The following is a 24461-nucleotide window of genomic DNA, read 5'->3' as shown; positions in this document are numbered from 1 at the left end:
GAAAAAGGGTAAAACAGTGAACATGAAAAAAGTTGGTTTCCCCAGCTATTGTGTGCTGGCCCTGACAACTGGAAATGAGAGGGAGCTAATTAATCTCTCTCTCTCCCTCTCTCTCTCTCTCTCTTTCTCTCTCTGTCCCTTTCACTTTTCAATTAAATTCTTTATTGGCATGACAGAACATTACAATTTTTATTGCCAAAGCATGTATACATACACTTGCAGAGCACATTATTATTTATTATACCTACTTATTAATGTGATTATTTAATCAGCCAATTGTGTGGCAGCAGTGCAGTGCATACAATCATGTAGATACGGGAGCTTCAAGTAATGTTCATATCCTTTAATGGGGGAAAAATGTGATCTAAGTGACTTTGACTGTGGAATGAATCTTGGCGACAGGGTGGTTTGAGTATCTCAGAAACCTCTAATCTCATGGGATTTTCATGCACACTAGTCTCTAAAGAATGATGAAAAAAAAAAAAAAAATCCAGTGAGCAGCAGTTCTACAGACAGAAACGTCTTGTTAATGAGAGACGTCAGAGGAGAATGGCCAGACTGGTCAAAGCAAACAATACTTAACATAAAAGACTAGAAACAACACTAACCATTCACAACCATACTCTCTCTCTCTCTCTCTCTCCCCCTCTCTCTCTCCCTCTCTCTCTCTCTCTCTCTCTCTCTCTCTCTCTCTCTCTCTCTCTCTCTCTTTCCGGTCTACCACTAGCACCTGTTGAAGCAGAGCAGGTCCGCACTTCCTTCTCTCTCCAGCCGTAATGAGGCTTCACAGCCGGGCCCCGGTCCGGGAGCCGCTGCGCGGCCTATCTGTCTCCACGAGTGACAGCCGCATCGCCACAGTCAATAGCCTTTCATCTAATTAATAGGCAATTACCAAGCAGGGATTAATCACGCACAGAGAGGGCCAGCGAGGTCCGCAAAGGTCACATGTGTATAATGAAGATTAACATTGACGCCACATTGATTGGCGTGTGGAAAAAAGGTCATATCGCGGCACACAATGTTACAGTAATATGCTTGTAAAGAGGACATGAGATAATGACAGGGGTTGTTGTACCGCGCTCATGAAATCAGAAGGGAATTCAGCGATTATAAGAACACCCGATTGGGCGGCTGAGCACTCAAAATGCAGTTCACAAGGGTTTCCGGTATTAAGTGTTTTTTTTTTTTTTTTACTTTTTTTTTGATTCGCTCGTTTTTCACGCTAATCACTATGCCAGTATTACAGAGGAAGCAAGCTGTAGTGTCACAAAGAACTTCCTGCGAAGCAAGAAATATAAGAATCCTTTCATTATTGGACCAGCTGCTTTTGGCTTTGGAGAGGGGAAGGGCTCACTTCTACTCCTCTCTGTCTCCAAAGTGCAATTAGTGCCCCGAAATGCCTACTTTATGTGCCACTGCCCCTGAAACATGTAATCACCTCATCCCCACATTGTTCAGGCTGTCTCTCTCGGCCTCTTTTCCTCTCTTTATTTCTCTCTCTGTGTCTTTGGGTCAGTCTCCTCTGTTTGCTCTCTGTGTGTGTTCAGCATTTGTTCAGACGTTAGAATATTTGCTTTGCGTGTCACCTATATAATTTAGAGTAACAAATTATTTGACGTCTTAATTGTTCAGTTGATTTTGGCAAATATAATATACTTTGGGGAAGTCAGGACGGGGTGGAGGGGGATTTTGGAAGGGGGCAGTAAAATGCTAGTGTGACCAATTTGTTGTCAGTTTTGTTGGGAAGTTTACGCTATAGTTGTGAAGGGAGTACTAAAGTCAGCACTGTCTGCTGTGCGTAGGTCAATACCATCTGAATCAATTGCACTTAACTTTGAGTTGATGTGTACTAGTAATTGTGACCACTGCCCTTGTCTTTCTCTTCAAAATCCTGTCTTTCATACCTCCCTGAACAGGGAAAAGCACAGTCTTGGCTACTGGAGACACACAACGCCTGCCAATTACCGATAGCTTCGGATGGCATGCAGTCAACAGGAGGCCGACAACAGAAATCAGGCGAATGGCGATAGCTTCTATTACAGTGCCAAAACAAAATACCTAAACAAAACAAATAAAGTAATAATAAAATATTGTTAATAAGGTGCAAATACTTAAAACATCCAGCAATCAATCCCTAAAGGGTCTCTCCTGATGTGGCTTGCTTAGAGTCTTTCCTTACCCACTGTTGCCTCATTCCTTTGCAAAATATCACAATTACTGTACGTACAGTTTAAAACCTGTTTTCACTCTGTGAAAAGAAGGTTTTCAGTGAACTACACTGCATAAAACACCATTTGCTGTAGAGCAAGGTCCTTTGCCCAAAGTAACCAGACAGATACACAGGTGAATATGAACTAATTGTTTACATTGAAAAGTTTGAGAGCGTGACATGTAAAATGCAAAGAAAGGAATTCATATTGCTTTCTCTGGAGTAAAACATAGTGTGTGCACCAGCTAAAATGTATACAAACAGCTTGCTAATGTGTAGCTGTAAAATTAATATTTATTTTTTCAAATGTAAACCCACAGAGGTTCTTACCTCTATTTTACTTTGGAGCGTTGATTAAAGTAACAGACAACTGTTAACTACCTGGATTCATAAATATTAGAACAGAGGTTTGGGAATATTTACAATTTCCCTCGAGAAGACCCTCGCTTCCTCATAGCGAGGTGAACATTGTGGTGGAGAGTTAAAATAACAATTAGTTCTCCCCCACCCATTATGCAGATTAAATAATGCACTGAAATGACACATTCACACACTAAAAGTACAGTATATAATAACATGTATAGCACTAATGTGCAATATATGATTGATTGATATTGCCTGTAAATGGTTTCAGCAGAACCCTGACTCACTACTCTGAAGAGTCAGCGTGACCGCATTAATTGATAAAATATATAAAACACAGATGGTCCCTAAGTGCTGTATCCAGATGGGGCACTTGTTTTGTGGCCCATCGATGGGTCACATCCTGACTAAACATTTCGCTAGGGGCACTCTGGAAAATATGCTTTCTTTATGGGTCACCTTGAATGAGACGAGTGGGTTTTTTGATCTGATATCTCTGTGTGTTTTATTTTTATTTAACACTAAGTGGCAGGTAGTGGTAGTTGCATTGCTGTGAAATGCTTAATTTCTGTTCAATCCTGTTTCATGCACTTCAAGGAACTGATTTGCCGGAAATAACCGACTTGTTAAAATTGTTCATACAGATAATTTGTTCTTAAAGCAGTTTCCTTGCATTTGTTCAAATACAAGAGCTTCATCCAATGTGCAATTTGTTGAACCAATTGCATGCAAGCAGTGTTTTAAGCACAACTTAATATATATTCATCTATTTGTAAAACCACTTACTCCTGGTTAGGGCTCCCTAAATCGAAAGGCAGTAATACATTCTGGTCAGGTCCATTGCCGGGCCCACAAACCATTCACTCGCACATTCATACACCAAGGACAATTTAGACTCTTCAATTAACTTGACCTGCATTTCTTTGAAGTGTGGAAGGAAACTGGAGTAAATTTGCTGGTACAGGGAGAATATGCAAACTCCACACAGAAAATCCCTCAGCCGACAGTCAAACTCAGTACCTTCTTTCTGCAAAGAGAGAGCACTACTCACCCAGCCACCCTCCAACTTAATGCTGTTTAGCATATTGTCGGATACCTAGTTTTTAGAATATGGCATATGGAAGAGGGGGGCATCATGTTTTCATACAGGTTTATTTGTTCACGGTCTATAAAATGTAACATTGTTACAAAATGGCTGCCTCTGGTTGACCTGATAAGGCTCTTGCCCGTTTTGTTTTCACCTCCCTAAAAATCCACGGGAATTCCTCAGGTAATACAAATACACGCTCTAACCTATGCATACAATTTTAGGGTGTTATGACACTGTTGGTTGGTAGCTTGCATGGCAGCCAATCACCGTTGGTGTGTGAATGTGTGAAGCATCAATTGTACAGCGCTTTGGATATAGGCGCTATATAAATGCCAACCATTTACCATTTACTGTATCTCCTCTCCTGATAGCTTTTATTAGCTGTCTGATGAAACACCAGAATACAAAGCTATTTGGCATGGAAAAAACACACCACAGAGTAATTTCTGCCTTCTGGATTTCAAGTTTGAATGCTCAATCTGTACCATTCATTTGAATAAATCAATTGAAAGCATTTTTCATGTGGTTGTTGAAAACGGCTAGTTTGGAATTCATACATTCTTGGAGAAAAAAAGAGGAACACATTTTACAACTGCCTTCTCACATGGTAGTGATATTCATTGCCTGGGAAACATTTTTTTTTCCATACTGGATATACTTAACCATTATTATTTATAATAAGTATCACCTTATGAGGAGTAAACAAAATCTGCCATTTCTGTATTTCGTTTAAGATCAGTTAGCCCCTGGCCCGTTCATATTTGGTCTCCTTAAATAGAGGCTAAAGCAACACATCTTTTGATAATAATATGGTGCTTTGTTTTACTTTTCAGACCTTCGGGTTACTTTTATTAATAGTAATCTTGTCATTCCTTAGATAAGCCAGTCCTTGCCATAAATTAACCCAACCTCATTTCACCTCAGCACCCGATTTATGACTGCTGAGCAGAAGGGTTAGTTTAAGAGCAGGGGGAGTTTTTAATTACTTTTTGCAACAGAGAAGTGTTTTCTGTTGTTTTGTGTGTTTGTTACATTTTTTATGTATCTTGTTTTCTTTTGGTCCTCTTTCACTCTGAAGGCTAGTTATCTAGCCAAGTCTACCTTACTGGTCTCTCACTGTGGTAATTTCAACTGGAGGAATTTGTTATGATTTCTGGTTCATTACAAGGAGTGAGTCTACTTTTGTGAATGTATTATTTCTATTTTTGTTCGTATTTCTTTGCTTGTTTAAAAAAAAAAATCCAATTCTAATAGATTTGTGTTAGACTCCATTTTTTAATTAAAAGAACTTATCAACAAGAGCTTTAACTTTTAGAGCTTTAAATTGGGATTTTAAAAAATGAATAAATAATTAAAACTGTGTAATATGTTAATGTGTGTATATAATTTAAGTGTCCCTTGTTCTCTTGCAATGTCTTTCAGAGGGGTAATCTGATAAAAGGGCTGGACTCAAGCAGCCACACAGAAGTTACCCAACAACACAGATTGTGTCCAATCACCTGCTACAGTTTTTGAGTAAATCCTCTTTTGTGCGTAGATGCTGTAGACAAGCATTGTTTTAGAGAAGTCATAACTCAATCCTTTGCTTAACACGGTTAATAAATGGTTATTACTAAAAAAAGGACCCCTTCAATAACTTTCACCTGTCTTATTTTGCTGACAACATAGCCGGCTGTCTTATGTATTCACCCCATAGGGAAAAACAGAAGGAGAAATTGATGCTCCTGTCCTTAGACTGACTAAAAAGTACTTTATTTCTCCCCCAAGGGAGCGTGTTGTGCGGCGTTCGGTACGATGACACATAACAACATCCCGCAGAAGACATTAAAAGAGAAAAACAAAGCACGTCCAGGCCCGACTCGTCGCCGTTACAGTGGCTGTCCAGGGACATTGCGATACACTGTTTTTTTTTCATAAATCGGGTGTGAATAATGAGCCCGGAGTAGGAGGCGCTGCTCTAGGGTGACTGATCTTCAGAACACGGAGTCCAATTAATTTGTCTCGCATATTAGATGGGGTCATCTCAGTTCCTCGTGGAACCACTTGCACAATGAAGGCAGACCAATTACGGTGGAGGATGACTGGTTGATATTGCCTCTGAGCATGAGCAGGCATCTTTGATATCATATTCTGTAGACCCAGCACAATGTTATTGTTGTTATTATGATTATTATTGTTATTATTATTATAATAATTGGGCCCCTCGCTAGTGCCAGTGGCATCAGTAAACATACGGAGCCATGCTGGAGCCTCCTGGTATGGGGAGAGTATCAGCTCTAGGACAGGAGTCACTAAGACTTTCCTTTCATCTTATTTTTAATCTAATCCTTACTGTATATTCTTATAACATGAAACAACTTAAAACAGCACCTATGCCATGGCTTTGAAAAGTGTTCGGATCTTCGAGAAGACCGTAAATATGCTGTAGGAAATGCTCACATATTGATAAATTTAAGCTTTCATTGAAGTACCTACGGTCTGCTGAAAAGACTTCAGGGAATTTGTTATGTTTTGCGACGAAGAGCAGTTGAAAAGCAAGATCGCATTAGAAAGTAGTTCTTTGATGATCGGGAAAGACTTGGTTAATTGGGATAATATCCTTGACGACAACATAAGAGGGAACACAGAATATTCTAGAAGGCCCTGCGGTGTGTTCCCATTGATTACAAGAAGGTGCGCATTAAACATAAATGCATGATTATGTTCGCGGTTAATACAAGTAAATCAAGCCCTGCGGCACAACATATGTGCGTCGGATAATGGGGCAAAGCTCTTGAGCTCTGGAGAAGCATCCAGGGTGGCGACCCAAAGAAAGGACGGCCATGACACGTCAGTTAAATGCAGCGGTTATCCTGACTCACTGTGACAATGGGCACTGAGACTCGCTGTAACGCTGCTACAATTGAATTATTGTAGCTTGTTATAGCTTAACTTCCACGATGACCGAGACTTATTTGACCCTTGTACAGTAGATCACCATGGCTTATGACTCTGGAGCAGTAGTTTACTGGTATTCATTTTGACCTTGGGACAGAATGAGTACCATTAAACTACACCTCCAAGGTCATAAGCCACTGTGACGTCTTCTGATCCTGGTGCAGTTCAGATCATCTTATGATGGCTTATGACCTTGGAGCTGTAGTTTAATGGTACTCATTCTCACCCTGTTCCAAGGTGAATCAATGTGATTCATCCTGACCTTGGTACAGTAGATCACTGACTCATTGTGACCTTGGAACAGTGTGAATCATTGTGATTCATCCAGACCTTGATACAGTAGATCACTGACTCATTCTGACCTTGGAACAGGGTGAATCAATGTGATTCATCCTGACCTAGGTACAGTGTGAATCATTGTGATTCATTCTGACCTTGGTACAGTAGATCACTGACTCATTGTTACTTTGGAGCAGTAGCTTACTGCGACAAATTATGATGCTGGTACCGTATGGATAATTGTGACTCAGTATGTATCACTGATGCATTCTGACCTGACGTTAGTGTATTGTGACTCCTCCTGTGACTTCTATGCCCTCTTGGTAGGGTATAGATCAGTGCTTTTCTACCCTTTTGCGTGCTGGATCCTCCGATATAACATATGACAGTGTCCATCCTGTTTTTTACAATGACGACTCAAGTGCTTGCTTTAAAAAATATCTGCCAGTGTAACAGAGACGGGTATGCTGCATTGTGCTTTATGGTCTGCCATTATGCAGTTTATTGCTAATAAATAACAGAAACAAGTGGACTATGGGGCACTGTATTATGTTATAGTAGTCTTGCTAGGTAGGGAAATCGGTGTAGCGGGACTGTGAGCATGACTAAGCAGGGGCTCATGCACTGATTTGTATTATTTTATTATTTTTTCCATTGTTGTGGAGAGAGAGAAGTTTGAGTGTATTGTACACCAGTTAATAGAGGTTAAATTGTATGTGTGTGTATGTAGTATGTGGTTAATTAGTAAGATTAGCTATGCAGGAACTTAAGTTCCATGTTCATGAAACAAGTTTGAGATTAATTTTGCTTTATCATTTTGCATTATCATGCTGTAAGTGTGCATTTCTGCGGTAGGGATCTCATCATCTGGCAGCAATTTTGAATAATTCATGTACATCTTTATTTAAAATATGTTAGACGGTGGTGACTAGGGGTGAGCCTAACAGTCGGAAAGTCCAACTACACGGTATACACACTGTGGTTTTGCCTGCTGTCTGACTACGACGGACCAATATCCCTGGTCGGAGAAACACATATTTTAACATATTTTGCCTATTTGTAAAATATTTTCGCGGAATGTGTACACACTGTAATGCTGAGTGAAAAGTGATCTTAAAGCTGCATAATAGGATAGACGCAACCAAGGTCTCTCCCCTGAGTCTCCTCTATCAATACCATTGTTCACATTTCCATGGTGCCACTTGCCAGTTCTCGCCAGACGCCTGCATCTCGTGCACTCACTAGAACCGCACTAGAAAATCCAAGGAAAGGATTTGCAACGCAGGCATCTGAGTGTGTGGGTGTGTATGGCTGTTCACTAATGTATGCTTGTGTTATTGACTTGCAATGCTTCTAACTAAACTGTCTGAAAGTAAACTGAAAACTGTAGCCTGCTTGCATTGGCTTGCAAAGGTTCCACCACTACCACCCCTGCTGAAAAAACAGCAGAAGCTAGGTTTTGAAACAGCTGCTAGCTCAGACCAGACCATACCAGCTCAGACCAGCCCCCAGCTCGACATGGTTTAGCTGGCTGACCAGTTCAGACCAGCTTCCAACTTGACATAGTTTGACCAGCTCAGCTCATACCCAGTCAGAGTAGCTTGGCCATGCTGGTTTACCAGCTCATATCCAGTTAGTCCAGCTGATGACCAGTTTGACTGGCTCAATTTTCAAGCTGGTCAAGCTGGCATAACTGGATTTTACAGCTGACTCCGACCACAACTAGTGGAGCTTGTTCTGTGTACAAATCCGACTATGATGTGGTTAGCTCAAGCCTTGTGGTGACCTAAACGGAATCCTCTTTTAAAATCATTCAACTACTGTGGATAATAAATGTAGCTTGCTGTACGAACATATGCCTGATTGACCACAGCTCTATACTGTATACCTATACATCATTCAACTGCCACTAAATTAACATAACATATTATGTGCTGCAGACCACCGTGACTCACTCTGATCCTAGACAAGGACTAGTTTACACTGTAAAGGGCTATGATGATACTCTGTCTGCCTGCACTTACACAACACAATAGTTCTAAAGTGTCTCTCCGGTGAAAGCGGAGGGGGAGTCCTTTGTCCAGACGCTGGTGTCATTATCCCACCCCCTGCAGCTCAGAACCCAGGAGCTGGGCTGCATCCATTATTGATGTGTGTTTAGATGCACGGTGCTCCTGATATCTGCGCCCGTGTCTTTGCTCAGCACACGCACACGCACACACACACACACGTACATATAGAAACATACACCCACTCACACACATACACACGCACACACACACATACACACACACACACACACGTACATATAGAAACACACACCCACTCACACACATACACACGCACACACACACACACATACACACACACAAACCTGAAACATACTCATGCATACACATACACACACGCATATGCACACACAAGCACACACAGAAACACACACATGCACACACAGACACACACATGTACACATAGACACACACGTGTACACATAAACACACACACACACATGTATTCATAGACACACACACGTACACATAGACACGCACACACATGTATTCATAGACACCCACACACGTACACATAGAGACACACACACAGACATGTACACATGGACACACACACGTACACATAGACGCACACACAGACATGTACACATAGACACACACTCATGTACACGCAGACACACACAAACCTCAACATAGAAAATAAATCTCTGTTCATAATTGGGAGGAGTATAGCTTTATAAATAAATAAATAAATAAATAAGGCAGTTCAGAGCTCTTTTGTCTCCTGCCTCAATAGAATGACACAGCGCCCCCAGAGCCTTTATGCACCTTATTTTGACACTAAACTGAAATTCATTATCATCGTTAAATATACGGCTGAAAAGGTAACCGCGGTGATTATTCATAATGCAATATTTTTAGTGGCATATTGTTTCAGCCCTTTTAAACACAACCAACCTCCTCCATTCTTTCCCCCCCTCTGGAAATTGGAAGTTAAAAATGCACCACGAGAGAGACTTTTTGCCATTTGTCATCCTAAGATACAGGCGGCAAGCAGCAAGGAAAGAAATCCCATTCCGTAAATGATTGATGAAATTAGTGTTTGTATATTTATAAGTGTCTGTATATTTATAATGCTTGCCAAACACTTTAAGAATGACTAAAAAGAAGCAATAAAACTCAGAGGAGCCACAAAATGCAAAATAAAAAGAATTAATATTTTAACAAAACATCTGTTATTTCACTGTTTTTCTTCACAGTGCAGCAACACATTAGCATTTCAAATCTTCATGAGTGACAAACATTGCAGTTTTTCAAAAAGTTTCTCATCTTCGACAATCTGGTAAAGTAATAAAGAGAAATAGCAGTAGAGACTTATACACTATTGCATTAGCTACAAATTATCAACATTATAGTCTGTGACAACAGTGACCCATCCTGTTAAATATTGAATGAGATTACATTTTCTGCTGATTAATCAGAGCATAAAGGGTTTATGACTTATTAATCTCTTGACCATATCTGTATGCTTTTATGCATTCAGTCGCTGCCACTGCGTCGACATTTGCATTAACAAGCTGGTGCACAGGTGTACCTAATAAAGTGATCTTTACTGATTGTATACAGTGCACTTCACAATTGTACAATTTCAGGTCTTTTCAGCTCTGTACTCCAGCACACTGGATTTAAAATGAAATAATATTAGGTTAACGTCCAAAAAAAACAAATATGATGTTAAAGTGCTGACTGTTAGCTTTAATTTGAGGGTGTGTACATTCATATGTGGTGATGTATGTAGGAATTACATCCAATTTTATACATCGTCCCTCATAAAAACCCAATGTAGTTTTAGAAGCTTTATGGTGATCAAGATATTGGTCCTATTAACCATTTATATAGTACGTATCAGAGAAACATATTTAATTATATTTAACCTCCTAAGACCTGGCGTACACATGCGTGGACTCCACATTTTGGGCTGTACAACCATAATACTTAATTCTTAAGACCGAGAGTCCACATATGTGGACATCATTTTTCTCAAAAACTACATCATGTCAAAAGATGATGCTTAGTTTTTATACTTATCAGGTCCCAATAAGCCCAAATAGCAAAGAGAAATTAAAAATGCATACCAAAAAAGAGTGCGGGTCTTAGGAGGTTAAATATATTGTCACCAGTGCTGTCTCTACATTAGAGGTCGGTGAGGCCCGGCCCCACCACTAGTTGGCGGTATTGTGACTTTCTTATTTCTGAAGCACTCCAGTTCAATAAGAAAAATTTGTTTTTAATCGCTCAACCTTAGATCGATATTGCCTGTAATTCCTCTTTTAAAATGCACTCAAAGTAATACAAATTGTTTGTGAAATCTGTACTGTAGCGTATGCTGCATGATGCTGGGAATATCTGTCCCCACAAACCCTGGCAGTAAAACAGGGAACCCCTTCTGCTCATGTTAGCCTCTACGGAGAAACTGCCAACCAAATGGTTGGGACCACACCATTCAAAAAATATGAACTAGCATCACCAAGCAGGAAAGATAAAAACCGTAATTTCATTCCAGAGTGGTCCCAGACATCTCCCGTCAGGATGTGGTAGGCTAGACTGACTTGGTCACATCCTTTGAAATGACCCATGTTGGTTGTCCCCTGCTTAGTCTGATGAACAGTAAGTCACTATGGATATAAGCGTCAGCTAAATAACTATAATGTAATGCCATTTCTATGCCAAAGACATCATTGACTTCCACATAGGCACATTAAAATAAACAGTTGCACAGGGCCGTATAAAATGAACAAATGACTAGAAGATTAATTTTAACAAACTTATATTGTACAGTAGCACCTAATGCAAGGCTGTGTAATTACCTCAGTGGCTGACTGAGTTTACGGCGGAGTATCTGTTTCAGTCTTGCTCAGTGTTCAGCCAGGATCTTGTTTCCGTTGGATTGATGTTCAAAGTGAGGGCACAGTTCCGGCGGTTATGAATCCTAAGAGAGAGAAATTAATTTGAAAACAGAGCGGCCATGCAAACAAGTGGGAAAATGAACGTTGAGCCAACAAGACTATCTGCATGCTCGTTCAGTTTCAGGTTCCAGAAATGATGTTTGTAATGACCAGCAATCCCCCGACGGAGACCAACAAAACAACATGTGTTTAAGCATATTTATGTTCTTCAAAGGCCATGGAAGGACAAGACCAAAAGAGTAAGAAAATAAACAAGAAGGCTCCCGGAAGGTTTTGAGTAAGGAGAGTAGGCTGGCACAAATAGCAAGGCCAAAAAACTGCTTCTCACATCTACATCAATTGTCCTTTCATCGTGTCTCTGTGTCTTCGGGGTCTGAAACACCAGTGAATTTTAGATCTGGTACATTTATACAATAATGTGCTCTATTTCTCTGGCCGACCATTTTAAATTCCACCAATACCCTCAGCCACAGCTGCTCAAGAATTCTAGCCTTATTTGCTTTTTATTTGCGCCGGGATTGGCTTATAAACCTGGAGATGGATGAACACAGGCAATGTACACACACACACGCACACACACACACACACTCTATTACCTCTTTCCCTCCCATTCTGTCCCTCTCTAACACCTCACCATGCAGAGAATGGTTTTATTATAGTAAATTTAAAGAGTGTGAAATTTCTAATGAACAGGAAATCTGATCTTTCCCTGCCTATTATTTCTTTCTTTCTCGGTTATTTTCTCTACTCGGGAAAGACGATGAAAACAATGTCTGAGCCTTCCCCTGCTGTGGCACAGAAATGTGTACCGGGGTAAAGATTAAAATAAGGCCTACAGAGAGGCAACGCTCCCGAGTTTGATCCAGTACACGGCCTCTGAAGGTTTCCTGTCATAAAAAGTCATTCAGAAATGTTAACCGACCCCAGCCTTAATGAGAAACGGCACAATGGTTCCTTGTTTGGTGTGTATGGGCCACCTCTGTGGCTTCCTCCCTAAGCCTAGTCACACACAGCCCAACCCGAGTGCGTTACCATATGACGGCATGCGTGCTTGAGAAACGTGGCTCGTGTTAAGGTTTTGGGTGTGGGTGGTCCTGCTCCGTTAACGTCGGGGCTAGCCAATCGCGATTAATCTAGAGGCAGGTGTCTGTTTAGTCTCTTTTTTTAAGTGTGCCAGCTTGCAGCAGATGCTTTTAATGGCGGGGATTAATCTGTGATGTTATTTACCCTGACACCAGGGACTGAACGAGAGACTGTAAATCATCAGGTTAATGTAAAAGACTTGCAGTTTGCCAAAATAAAGGAAGATGGAATGAACATACTGATAAATGTTGGCTGAAGAAATGGTATTGCTACTGTCTTCTGTGCGAGACAGAGAAAGAGAGATATGTTTCTGAAAAGATGTGCGGTTTCCAGTTTGACTGGCACAAGTGGAAGTGTGGTGAGTTGGCTGGGAAACAATATTGCTGATAACAGTATTAAAGATATAAAAGATCACTGCCTGTGTTGATATGAATATGGCAGTACAGATACACATACACGCACGCACACACAGGCGTGAACATGCATACACATGCATGCACCCGCACATGCACACGGCATCACACATACACTCTGTGAGCACTTTATTAGGTATTTATTAGACTTATTTTTTAGACTTCTACTGCTGTAGCCTATCCACTTAGAGTTATGATGCGTTGTGTGTTCAGAGATGCTCTTCTGCATACCACAGTTGTAATGTGTTATTATTTGCTTTACTGTCACCTTCCTGTCAGCTTTGACCAGTCTGGCCATTCTCCTCTCTCATTAACAAGGCATTTCTACCTGCAGAACTGCTGCTGACTGGATTTTATTTTGTCAAACTCTAGAGACTAGTGCATGTGAAAATCCCAAAAGATCAGCAGTTTCTGAGATACACAAACCACCCTGTCTGCCCCCAATCATTCCATGGTCACATTTCTTCCCCTTTCTGATGGTTGATGTGAACATTAACTGAAGCTCCTGACCTGTATCTACATGACTGTATGCATTGCACTGCTGCCACGTCATTGGCTGATTGCCATCACATGAATAAGTAAAGTAAATTATAAAGTAAAAATGTTCCTAATAAAGTGCTCGGTGAGAGTATCAAGCACACACGCAAACCACCGCACTTACAATCACACGCACACACATACATGCACGCATGTACACATACTCACACATTCACACACACGCCCACACACACAAACACGCACACACATGCTCGCACACACACAAACATACACACAGACACCCAGTCCCTGCATTGTAAGGCTCTGGGCTGAATTTTTCTTCTGTTCCTCCAGCGTCATCTACCGCGAGTTTCCCTCAAAGAGGCGGTGAACGCTGCAGCCTCTGAGATAATTACAGCTTCATTGTTTGGATTACAGACGCTAATGAAAACGACGGGGAGAGGGAGCGTCGGAGCCGGAGACTGTTTTCTGGGATTCAGCCGGAGAAAGGAGCCGCGCACGCGCTCTCCGTAACCACGCTGCAATCTTGCGCCTTTGAATCCTGAAGGCGTTTTTACTCAAAATTAATTTCCAAGGTTGAAATGTCTCTCGGTACATCTCTCAGATAATTTGAATTAACACTTTTCCCTTAACACTATTATATTAACTTGCTGTCAGCATAAATCATAACAGTAAAATAAGATAAAAATTAAAGACAAATGTCCTTTTAATCCAGGCTTCACTCCTGGGCCTCATTTTTCATTGTACGGTAATTTAATTTTTGCTCACTTCGGTTTATTGAGAAACATGCATTCAAATTATCCCATAACTTTGATGAATGCAGGGTTGTCTTGTCACCATCTACAGTGTATGTGTTTTCCTTAGGCAGGTAGACTTTTTAGTAAGCAGTTTTTAAACATTATATTTGTTGTCTACACATTTCTTTATTTGTTACATATGTATCAATCTGACCAATCATCACACATTGTAAAAATGGGATATAACCACAGGGCATTTCATGTCACGTACCCGAGAACTGACGCAGTTGATCAGGTTTTCTGTGAAAATATGTGATAAGCATAAGTACATACATACATTAATGTGACCTTGGAGGGAGGCTCACCATGATGACTGACTGATGTACACTGGAGATTTATCAAAGGGTTATCGCATTTGGGGAATTGCAGTTTCTCTTCAGAATGAAAACCAGCACAAGCTGCGATGAGCACCCAAGGAAAAATATTTCATCCATAAAAAAAAATATTCTAATATGGTATGATACTAGATGTTTCTGATAGGTAACAGGCCTCATCTAAGAGCCTGATCTTGTGCGATGCAGAAAGTTACTTTCACATACTCTGATATATACTTTGACTGGTGAAGAACAGCACCACTGGTGTATATTAATGGGCGGTCATGTTTCAGGAACTGACTGGAAATGTGTTGGTGGAGATTGAACAAGGCTACAGAGCTCAAAGGCTACTGTTTGTTTTGGTTTGTTTTGACTATTATTTTTACCTGAAACCTGTGAGGGTGACGGGCAAAGATTTTTTGTTTATTCTTGAGCTCACTCTCAAATCATAGATGACCAAGTCCAGTAAAATGTCACATGCCCCACTGTACCACTACAAAAAGCACCAGGAACAAGCAGGAGCTGCCATCCATCACTAGCAAATCAACCCAGCTCAACCAGCCAAGAGGACTTGCATACTAAAGCAGTAAGACTCATCTAAATATCCGGCCTCTTTAGCTGGGAGAACTCACGTTTACTTTTCATTTTAAATGAACTCCCCATTGCTTTAAATGAAAAGACCATTCGTGGTGTTTTGATTATTTGCTGTTTTGGAGTGGGCACTGTTCGTAAGCGAGTCACTTCTGGCTCAGCACTGGACTTGGCATAAAAACAGCAATGGCTCTGATAAACTTGTGATGTTGAGAAAACTAAAAAAAAAAGAAACACCTTCCTTCATCACTTCAGAGTGCAATACGTTCTTGCTGTCATCGTTCCCATGGAAACTGAATAAAATAAAGCGTGTGTTCACAAGTTTTGTAGCAGCCCCCCCCCCCCCCCCCCCACCTCTTCAGTCTTCACCAAGTATCATATTTGTGTGTTTTAATTATGATTTTAGTTGCGTGACAGCAGTGACTGTTTTTCTCCCTCCATACTTTCTTCTCCTGCATTACTTTTTCCGGCTCTCCTAAGATGAAGAGCTTGGTGTGACACCCTTTGAGAAGTGGTGTACACTTGATGCTTAATAACACCCTGTCAGGAAACATATGCTCCCCACTAAGGTGTGAGAGAGAGGAGACACATGCACGCACGCACCAGACGTTGTCCTCCTTTTATCTAAGCAGGAGAGACACAGAAAGAAGCCACTGGCTTGATTCAACCATCATTTGTCCTTAACTGTCAGAAACAGAAACGTGTGGCTTTATTTCCCTTTTATTTAACCAGACAGGTCAACTGAGAGCTCAATTCTCATTTGCAGTGATGACTTGGGGATTCAAACCTGGTAGCAAATGCAATGGATTGTGCAGTCAGATATAGGAGATGATTAGGCAGCCAGATGAAAACAGTTTTTGTGGGAATTTGCTGAGGGCACCAGGCTTTCAAAAAATGTCAGGGGACCATTAATGTCCGAAGTGAATCAGGACCTTTGTTTACCATCTTATCTGTAGGCAATACAAGTGTTCCTTTTTGTTTTCCATTAAAAATAGTGGAAAGTCAATTGAGTTGACTGAATTTGTCCAACCCAGCTGTCAAACTCATACACATTTCATTCTCAAATTTAAGGACACACCTCGATTGAATGCAGATCATGGATTCCTCTTCAATGAAGCTTAGAGAGGCCAAAGAACATATAATACAGTATATTGACATAATTATATCAACACAGTGAACAATACTGTATGTTGACCGAGACCACAAGAGGAAGGGTGTGACCTTTGTGCAAAGTTTGGGGGAGGGACACTTTTTTAGCATTGCCTTTGTAGACTCTAAGGAACTTGAGGCTGAAGAACTACAAAATGAATGAAATGCATTTTACATATTCATCATAGTATGGCTTGCAAGCAAAGCTAATATACATGTATTTACGACATTCACAAGAGACTAGTTAGTTCTAAGCTGACTTGCGGTTAAAAGCTTGCCAGTTTGCAAGGCTGTAATGTGCTCTTGATTTTCAGAACACGTGTTGCTGTAAACCACTCACAAAAGCAGGATGAGGTGAACAGAGGTGGGAAATGACTGAACAGAGGTGGGAAGGCAATAGGAATGACAATAGGAATGACATGCCTTTGGCCAATAAATTATTTTTATTGAGCTGCTCTATAATAATTTCTCCTTGCACCTACAATTGTTGGAAGGTAAACTTGGACATTTTCCGTGCCATTTTTAGATTCTTGAAGGATCTTTCTGTCCTGAAACTATTTCTGCCGTGCACCATCTTCCCGACAAATAAATAAATAAATTAAAATCAAGGGGGGAGCTATTGATTTGGATGGGCAGATTATGGTGGATAAGTGTTTCAGATCAAAGGATGCAAACAGCCGTGTGGTATCCAAACAGAGGAGGGTTTATTGACTTAGGATGCGGTGAGAGAGGTGGTCCGGATAAACAGTAAATGTAGACTGTGGGCTGAAGGTATCGAGCCGCACCTTACCCTGGGAGAGAGGGGGCCTTAGCGGTCTGGCCCTGGCTGAACACTTTGAAGATCTCTTCACTTGGAGCCAAGGCTTACTGCATTGCACACAGTTTCGGTAGAAGAAGGGAGGGTGGGTGGCATTAGCGTGACTAAGAATAAGTGTGATAAGAAGAGTGGGAAATCAGGTTACCTCCAGAAACCTCCTTCCCAGCTGACTGGTATGCTGAAAGGGGAACACAGCCCTGCTAAAAAAAAACCAAACAGCTCAAGTTAAGTTTTGAAACAGCTGGTAGCTGGTCGGCCAGTTAGGGCAGCTCCATGCTCAACATGGTTACACAAGCTGAAGCTATGTTTTGAAACAGCTAGTAGCTGGTATTTCAAGCTGGTCATAGCTGGATTTTACACTAGGGAGTCTATGTATGGCACATTTATACAGTAGACCTCCAAAAAAGATGAGAGAAGGGAAATACGATTTACATGTAGCCAGAGAAGTGGAACTGTTGAGACGTTGACATTTTTTTTTTTTTTTTTAACTATACATTTGAGGGCTTTTAGGTGGTCATTTTTTATACACGGTGATAATAAAGAACACACAAAGTCGACACAGCTAACTCCACGAGTATATTTCCCCAGGTGCTCTCTCTGGTCGTAATTCCTTCATTTGTTTATATTGTGAGTTCATAAAGACGACAGGCAGTCTGTCTTCTTTCGCCTGAGGGTCAGTCTTACTCCTTCTCTGGCATGTCTGGTAGGGAGAGGTGAGGAGGGACCAGACAGTCTGGCCAATGGTATGGTTTCCATGCGCACTGGCCGCTTTATTTCCTCAGTAACAATAATGCAGATATGCCAGTAAAGCAAATTCCCATTTCGGCTTTGTTTTGTGCAACATTTTCCCAGACCAATTTTCACTTGAGAGGCCAAGGTGCAGAAGCAGACAGTGCTTTGTACAAGAGAGCAGAAGTGCTGCACTGCCCATATACCTCCTCACTTTTATACACCAGAACCCACTGAACTCTAGTGTCTCTACTGTGACTCCAGGTGCTAATGGTAAGACTTGGAGGAGCCACAGTGAGATCCAGGCAGCGAAGGGCATGGATGAGAATACATTGAAATGTATTTGCATGCATGCATATATTGCATATGGTTTCTCACGTCTTATTTATGGCTTGCACCTTGGAAAGCGAACGACGGCTACACTTTTCAAATGTAGCTCAAAAATTTTATTTGGGATCCATTTTGTATTTTTCAAACAAACACATTTCAGAGTATTTTCGCCCATCGCAACAAGAGAGAATACATGTTGGTGGCATGTTCGTGTGTATGCATATGCGCGTGTGTATGTGTATGCGTGTGTGTATGTGTATGCATGAGTATGTTTCAGGTTTGTGTGTGTGTGTGTGTGTGTGTGCATATGTGTGTGAGTGGGTGTGTGTTTCTATATGTACGTGTGTGTGTGTGTGTGTGCGTGTATGTGTGCTGAGCAAAGACACGGGCGCAGATATCAGGAGCACCATGCATCTAAACACACATCAATAATGGATGCAGCCCAGCTCCTGGGTTCTGAGCTGCAGGGGGTGGGATAATGACACCAGCGTCTGGACAAAGGACTCCCCCTCCGCTTTCACCGGAGAGACACTTTAGAACTTTGCAGCTATTTAATGTTTAATGCGTATTTAAGCTAAAGAATGCTAATTTGTGAGGCCTGTCACCAATTTTCCCCTTTCGCTCTCTCCGAAATCACAAAGCTCATTTCCCCAAGGTCGTACTTATCCCCCCCCCCGCTACAGCTGGGTGCCATTAAATTCAGGAAGTGGAGGGGACGTGTTTTCGGGGTGACTGAAAAAGACCCGGCGGCCGATTCAACCTTCAAGGCGGTACCCCACTGGCTGGTCCCCATCTGGGGTCCCTTCCCTCACCCCCTGGTGACACCCGTCCGTGAACCCCCCGCTGAATCGGGGCTGTGAAGACGATCCAGAGATGAGGGGAAGGAAAAAGACAAAGGAAGGAACGAAGCCAAGGAAAAGAAAGCCAGAGGAAAGGCCTGTCTCCCGTCTCGCTAATGGGAGGGAGGATATCCGGCCCCCCGAGTCGATCTGGTTATCGCGCGCTGCGGAGCTTTTCCCCGCATCAGATGTGTCCATGGTGACCTACACCATCCCCAATGTTTTGTTCCAATCACCTGGATTTGGATGCACAATTTTTCAGCCAGAGGGTTGAACTAATTAGGGAAAACCTGAGTTAACGGGTGGAAGAAACACATGGGATGACTTTTACTTTCTGAACCCCGGACCTTCCACCTCTACGTGCCACATGGCATCATGGGACATGCAGAAAAGCTGGGAATTCAATAGCTGGACAGAAAAAGACACTTTGTGACTTCGACTGAGGGGTAGAGTCTATACTTCTATGTAGTGTGTAGGACTCTATGCTTCTCTTCCATTCATGGGAGACCTATTCTAGGTTGAAAATGTTGGCGCAGTTCTGAAAATCTCCACGGGCCACACCAATACTTTAAACCCAGGCCATGAGAATATGCTGTTGAACGGATGTTTTGAATTCCTGGGTGAAATTTGAATGGGTATAAAACTCAGTTCAATCCTCAGTTAAAACAAATAACTGAAATGCTCTCCATATACATATCCACATCCCCACAGTGTTCAAGGCGTTGATTGAATGTTATGCACTTTAAATGTAATCACACAGCATTTGCACATGATACCTTATTACCCCCGATGACACCGTAGCTGGATGAGACACACTAACATATTTGGTGATTATGATCATTTACTTATCTTGCCTTTTTAAGTAATTGGCTATTGTTTGCGGCTATTTGTCATTAATTGTGACGATTGTAAAAATGCTTGGTACATGCTTGGTACAACATCTATCTATATACAGTATCTGTCTATCCTGAGAGCTATTAAAAAGGGCTTACTTTTCAGTATAAAGCATGCTTCCTATTGCAATTTCACACCAATTACTGTACATCACACTACACTTGTTAAAATAGTTGTTTTGACATTTTGCTTTAAAAAATTAACTTTCTTATTTGAACATACAGTATCAACCTCGATTTTAAGAGTGACTCAAGTTTTTAAAAATGATAGTTTTGAGGGACAGGGTTGGTGGCAGAAACAGTCCAGGGTGGAATCTAAGGTGAGGGCAGTCTGCTTTAATGACCTCAAGTGAGATTATCAAAGATATTTTCAGCAAAAAATAGAGCTGCAAAATAAGTGTACAATATAAGTACCACTGGAATAGCATCTGTACAAAGTTGATGAATAAACCAAGGCAACACGTGGTCTGCTAATCCAACGCATTCAGGGGTTAAATAACTCACCGCTTGGCTGCCATTTTGTTTCCCTCGTCTCAGGCACCTGCTGGAGGAAGAGTGCCCTGCCGGTGCATTATGCAAATGCGTCGCCACGACAGCCGTACCTGCTGATGTGATTAGCCATCGGAGAGGAGGACCTGCAGAGGAGCCGGCGGGGAAATTATCTCCTTTATCTTACCGTTTCATTAACGTAACAGCCTCAGTCATCGGCGCGTGTGAAGGGGGAGGGAGGAGGGGGCGGTGGGGAGATGGGGGATTGCTGTCTATGAACTACGGTTGAGGGGAGGAGGAGTTAGTCTAATAAACTCCTGCCCAGGAGACAAAGATGAAGACGCTTGTGTGCATATGTCTCCCGGGATTCGGCCTTGAAATGTTCCCTGCTTTTCAATAATTCAACTCGCAGCCTTCCACACAGCTGACGAGGACCAAACATTTACTGATCTGATTTCAGCAGTTAACACCATCTCCCCCTCCCCAGCACACACACACACAAACACATACAGACACTCCCTCCAGCACACACAAACACAGATCCTGCAGTACACATACACACATGGAAGCACACACACTAGTTTTTGCCACACTCTTCCACCACCATCGAATGACATGGGGTTAGAGAAGGGTGTGACCCCACTCCACACCCTCGTCCCAATCCCATGTAGCTGTGAGTGTCTTCTCTGGAAATGTTTGGGTTACACAGGAGTAATACACTGCAATATGTCTGCCACACTGTCCAACATCACTTTCCTACACACACATGCGTCACTTGAAGCTCAGCTGGGCCTGTAGTTAACACAGACACACACGCACAAAGAACTAAGAGAGGAAAAAAACGTTTTTCCTGCAAGTTTAAGACAAAATACTCCAGCAGTGTAGCCAAATATCCATTGTAAAGCACTGACTCCTAAAGGCTAAAAGATTTCACAGCCTTTACCTGTTTAGGGGTGCTGAGAAGCAGCTGCACGACACTCCCCAGCAATGACTAGACAGAAGATTCACTGCAATTGCTCTCTGGGATTGCGGGGTATCGGTATCTAACCTCGCTCCTCCGTCTCTTCTCTCTTTAACATAGTTTTCATTTTGCAGAGAGAAAGTCGGCGTAATCCCTATTCTTTATTCCGTATCTCCCGCTCTTTGTCCCTGAGCGGGAGGGATTGTCAGTGCGGTCACATCCAGCCGAGCGTGGCGGCAAGAGCTCCACTGTAATCACCCGTGAGCTCCCGAGGTGAAGATACGCCGCCCTTGATAATGTCAGCCTGCGAGAACTCCGCCGAATGCTAAAAGCACTAAACAGGGAGTCTAACCTGTGTAATCAATCAATCCGGAAGATAATCAATAAAACCACCGGGAGCGTACCGTAAATCAAGTATGTGACTTTCGGTATATCATTTTTCACATTAAATATTTTACTGAAATTTGAATATTAAAAAAAATACTTTATTTAAGTTGCAGTAAATTATGTTGAGATTCAGCGCGGTTTAATCAGGCTGCGATGAAAAGACGTTTCTCAGAAGCGCTGGCGGAAAGTGTCCGTGGAACAGACTGACGCTGTTGCACGTGACCCCTCTCGCTGTAGCAACACTGTGCTGAAGGAGCCAGATTGGCGCTCTGGGCATCATTAAAGTGTTTCAACACCATTGATCATGAGTCATCAAATGCTAGCAGTGTTAGCGGGTCACTGGTCTGAGAGCCTCGCTAAATACCAGGCAGAAACAGGCAGAAGACCGGAATAAGGATTTCGCTTTCATCGCAAATGTCACTGCTGCTGTGAATGAAAGGCTCTATTGAAGAGTTTTAAAGATGAAAGATTTGAGGTGAAATGTTGTCAAAAAAATTTGATTTGATTTGAAATGAAACAATGAGAGATTAAAATGTTGACAGTGAGGACCTGCGTTGCGCCAGTGAAAATCAAGGAAATCATTATGAGGCAGAGAAATAAGAAAACTGTCAAATTCATAGATTCATAAACAAACATGCTTGCCAAAACAAACTGATTGTTACATCATTCAGAAGAAAGAGAGCACTGATGTATGTATGTTTGGGATCATTGTCTTGTTGTGGGAGGAAGTTTTAGAGGCAGATAAGATTCTTCTGTACACTTCAGAATTAATTCTGCTGCTGGTATCAGCAGTTACATTATCAATGAAGGCAAGTGGGCACCTGTGGCCACCATACATGCCCAGGCACCAACACCCCCACCACCATGTTTCTCAGATGATCAAGGTTATCTCGATGCTGAAAGCTTTCTTATATCTGCACAAAGGAAACAATTGAAAACAGCTGACTAACCAGAAACAGCTGAGAAGCCAATTGTCAAATTACTTTTGGTCCCCTAAAATAGGGGAGACTAAAAAATGTGATGAAAATATATCATAATAATCAATATAATCCGACTTTAAAGCTGACAGTCTGACAGTTCAGAGCCAAAAGCACATAAATTCTACCTCTGGAATATCTGCACTATATACATACATACTTGTTATTGCAAATATTTATCATGTGGCAGCAACTGAATGCATAAAAACATGCAGACCTGGTCAAGAGGTTCAGTTGTTTTTCAGATCAAATGTCAGAATGGGTAAGAAATGTGACCTAAGTGACTTTGACTGTGGAATGATTGTTAGTGCCAGACAGGGTGGTTTGAGTATATAAAAAAAACATCTAGTGAGCAGCAGTTCTGTGGGCAAAAACTTGTTTTTGACAGAGAGGTCAGAGGAGAAGGACCAGACTGGTCAAAGATCACAGGTAGCTGACAGCAACGCAAATAAGCGCGCATTACAACAGTGGTATGCAGAAGAGCATCTCTGAACAGACAACACATCAACCGTTGATAAGCTACAGCAGCAGAAGACCAATAAGTAAAAGCAAATGTTGAATAAACACCTAATAAAGTGCTCATTGAGTGTATATACAATGTTTGCAGGAGAAAGGCCTAGAGATAAATCTGAGCATTGTTGCACACTAAAGATGAAATTATATACTTTAACAAGGCTATTCTAAAGATAGCTTTCCCAGGTTAAAATTGCAGCCATAATATGCACACTGTATGTCAATAACTGATGCAATTCAGACCATTCAGAAGATTTTAGCTAAATTGAAGGAGCTCCAAGAAACAAATGTATAAATAAATGAATAAATAAATAAATAAAAAAGGTTTAGTTTCCACCAAGAGAAAAAAAAGAGTGAGAAAAACATTCTGTTACTGGGAAAGGGAGTGACAAGGAACACGATATCCCATGATTTTGATACTATACAGGAAATCAAAATGTCAGCTGCTGATGCAGGAACATTGGTGGGTGGGGATGACAGGTTCTGCCCATGACAGAAATAGGGAGAGATGGGAGAGAGTGAAATGAACAGGAGAATCTATCGGTATTTAGCTGGCTGTTTAAATGTGCTGTTCCAATTTCTGGAGCTGCTGTGTGGGAAAAGCCAAGTTATGATATTAACAAGGACTGCTGGATTATTGTAGACTGATGTAGATCTTTGGAGCCACCAGTGCTGCAGTGGCTAAGGATAAAAATACCCAGTGCTTTTAGCTGTACCAGGTGGGGCTGTGCTTCATGGCTAGTCTGTCCTGACCTAGAGTACAAGCATTCAGAACTCCATATCGAAATATTTTATTTTAGTTTATTATGGTATACATATTCAGGTCCA

This window comes from Conger conger, chromosome 3 (genome assembly GCF_963514075.1).
Source record: "Conger conger chromosome 3, fConCon1.1, whole genome shotgun sequence".
NCBI classification, from domain to species: domain Eukaryota; kingdom Metazoa; phylum Chordata; class Actinopteri; order Anguilliformes; family Congridae; genus Conger; species Conger conger.
The sequence above is the reverse complement of the archived record's forward strand: the minus strand, read 5'-3'. Positions refer to the sequence as shown.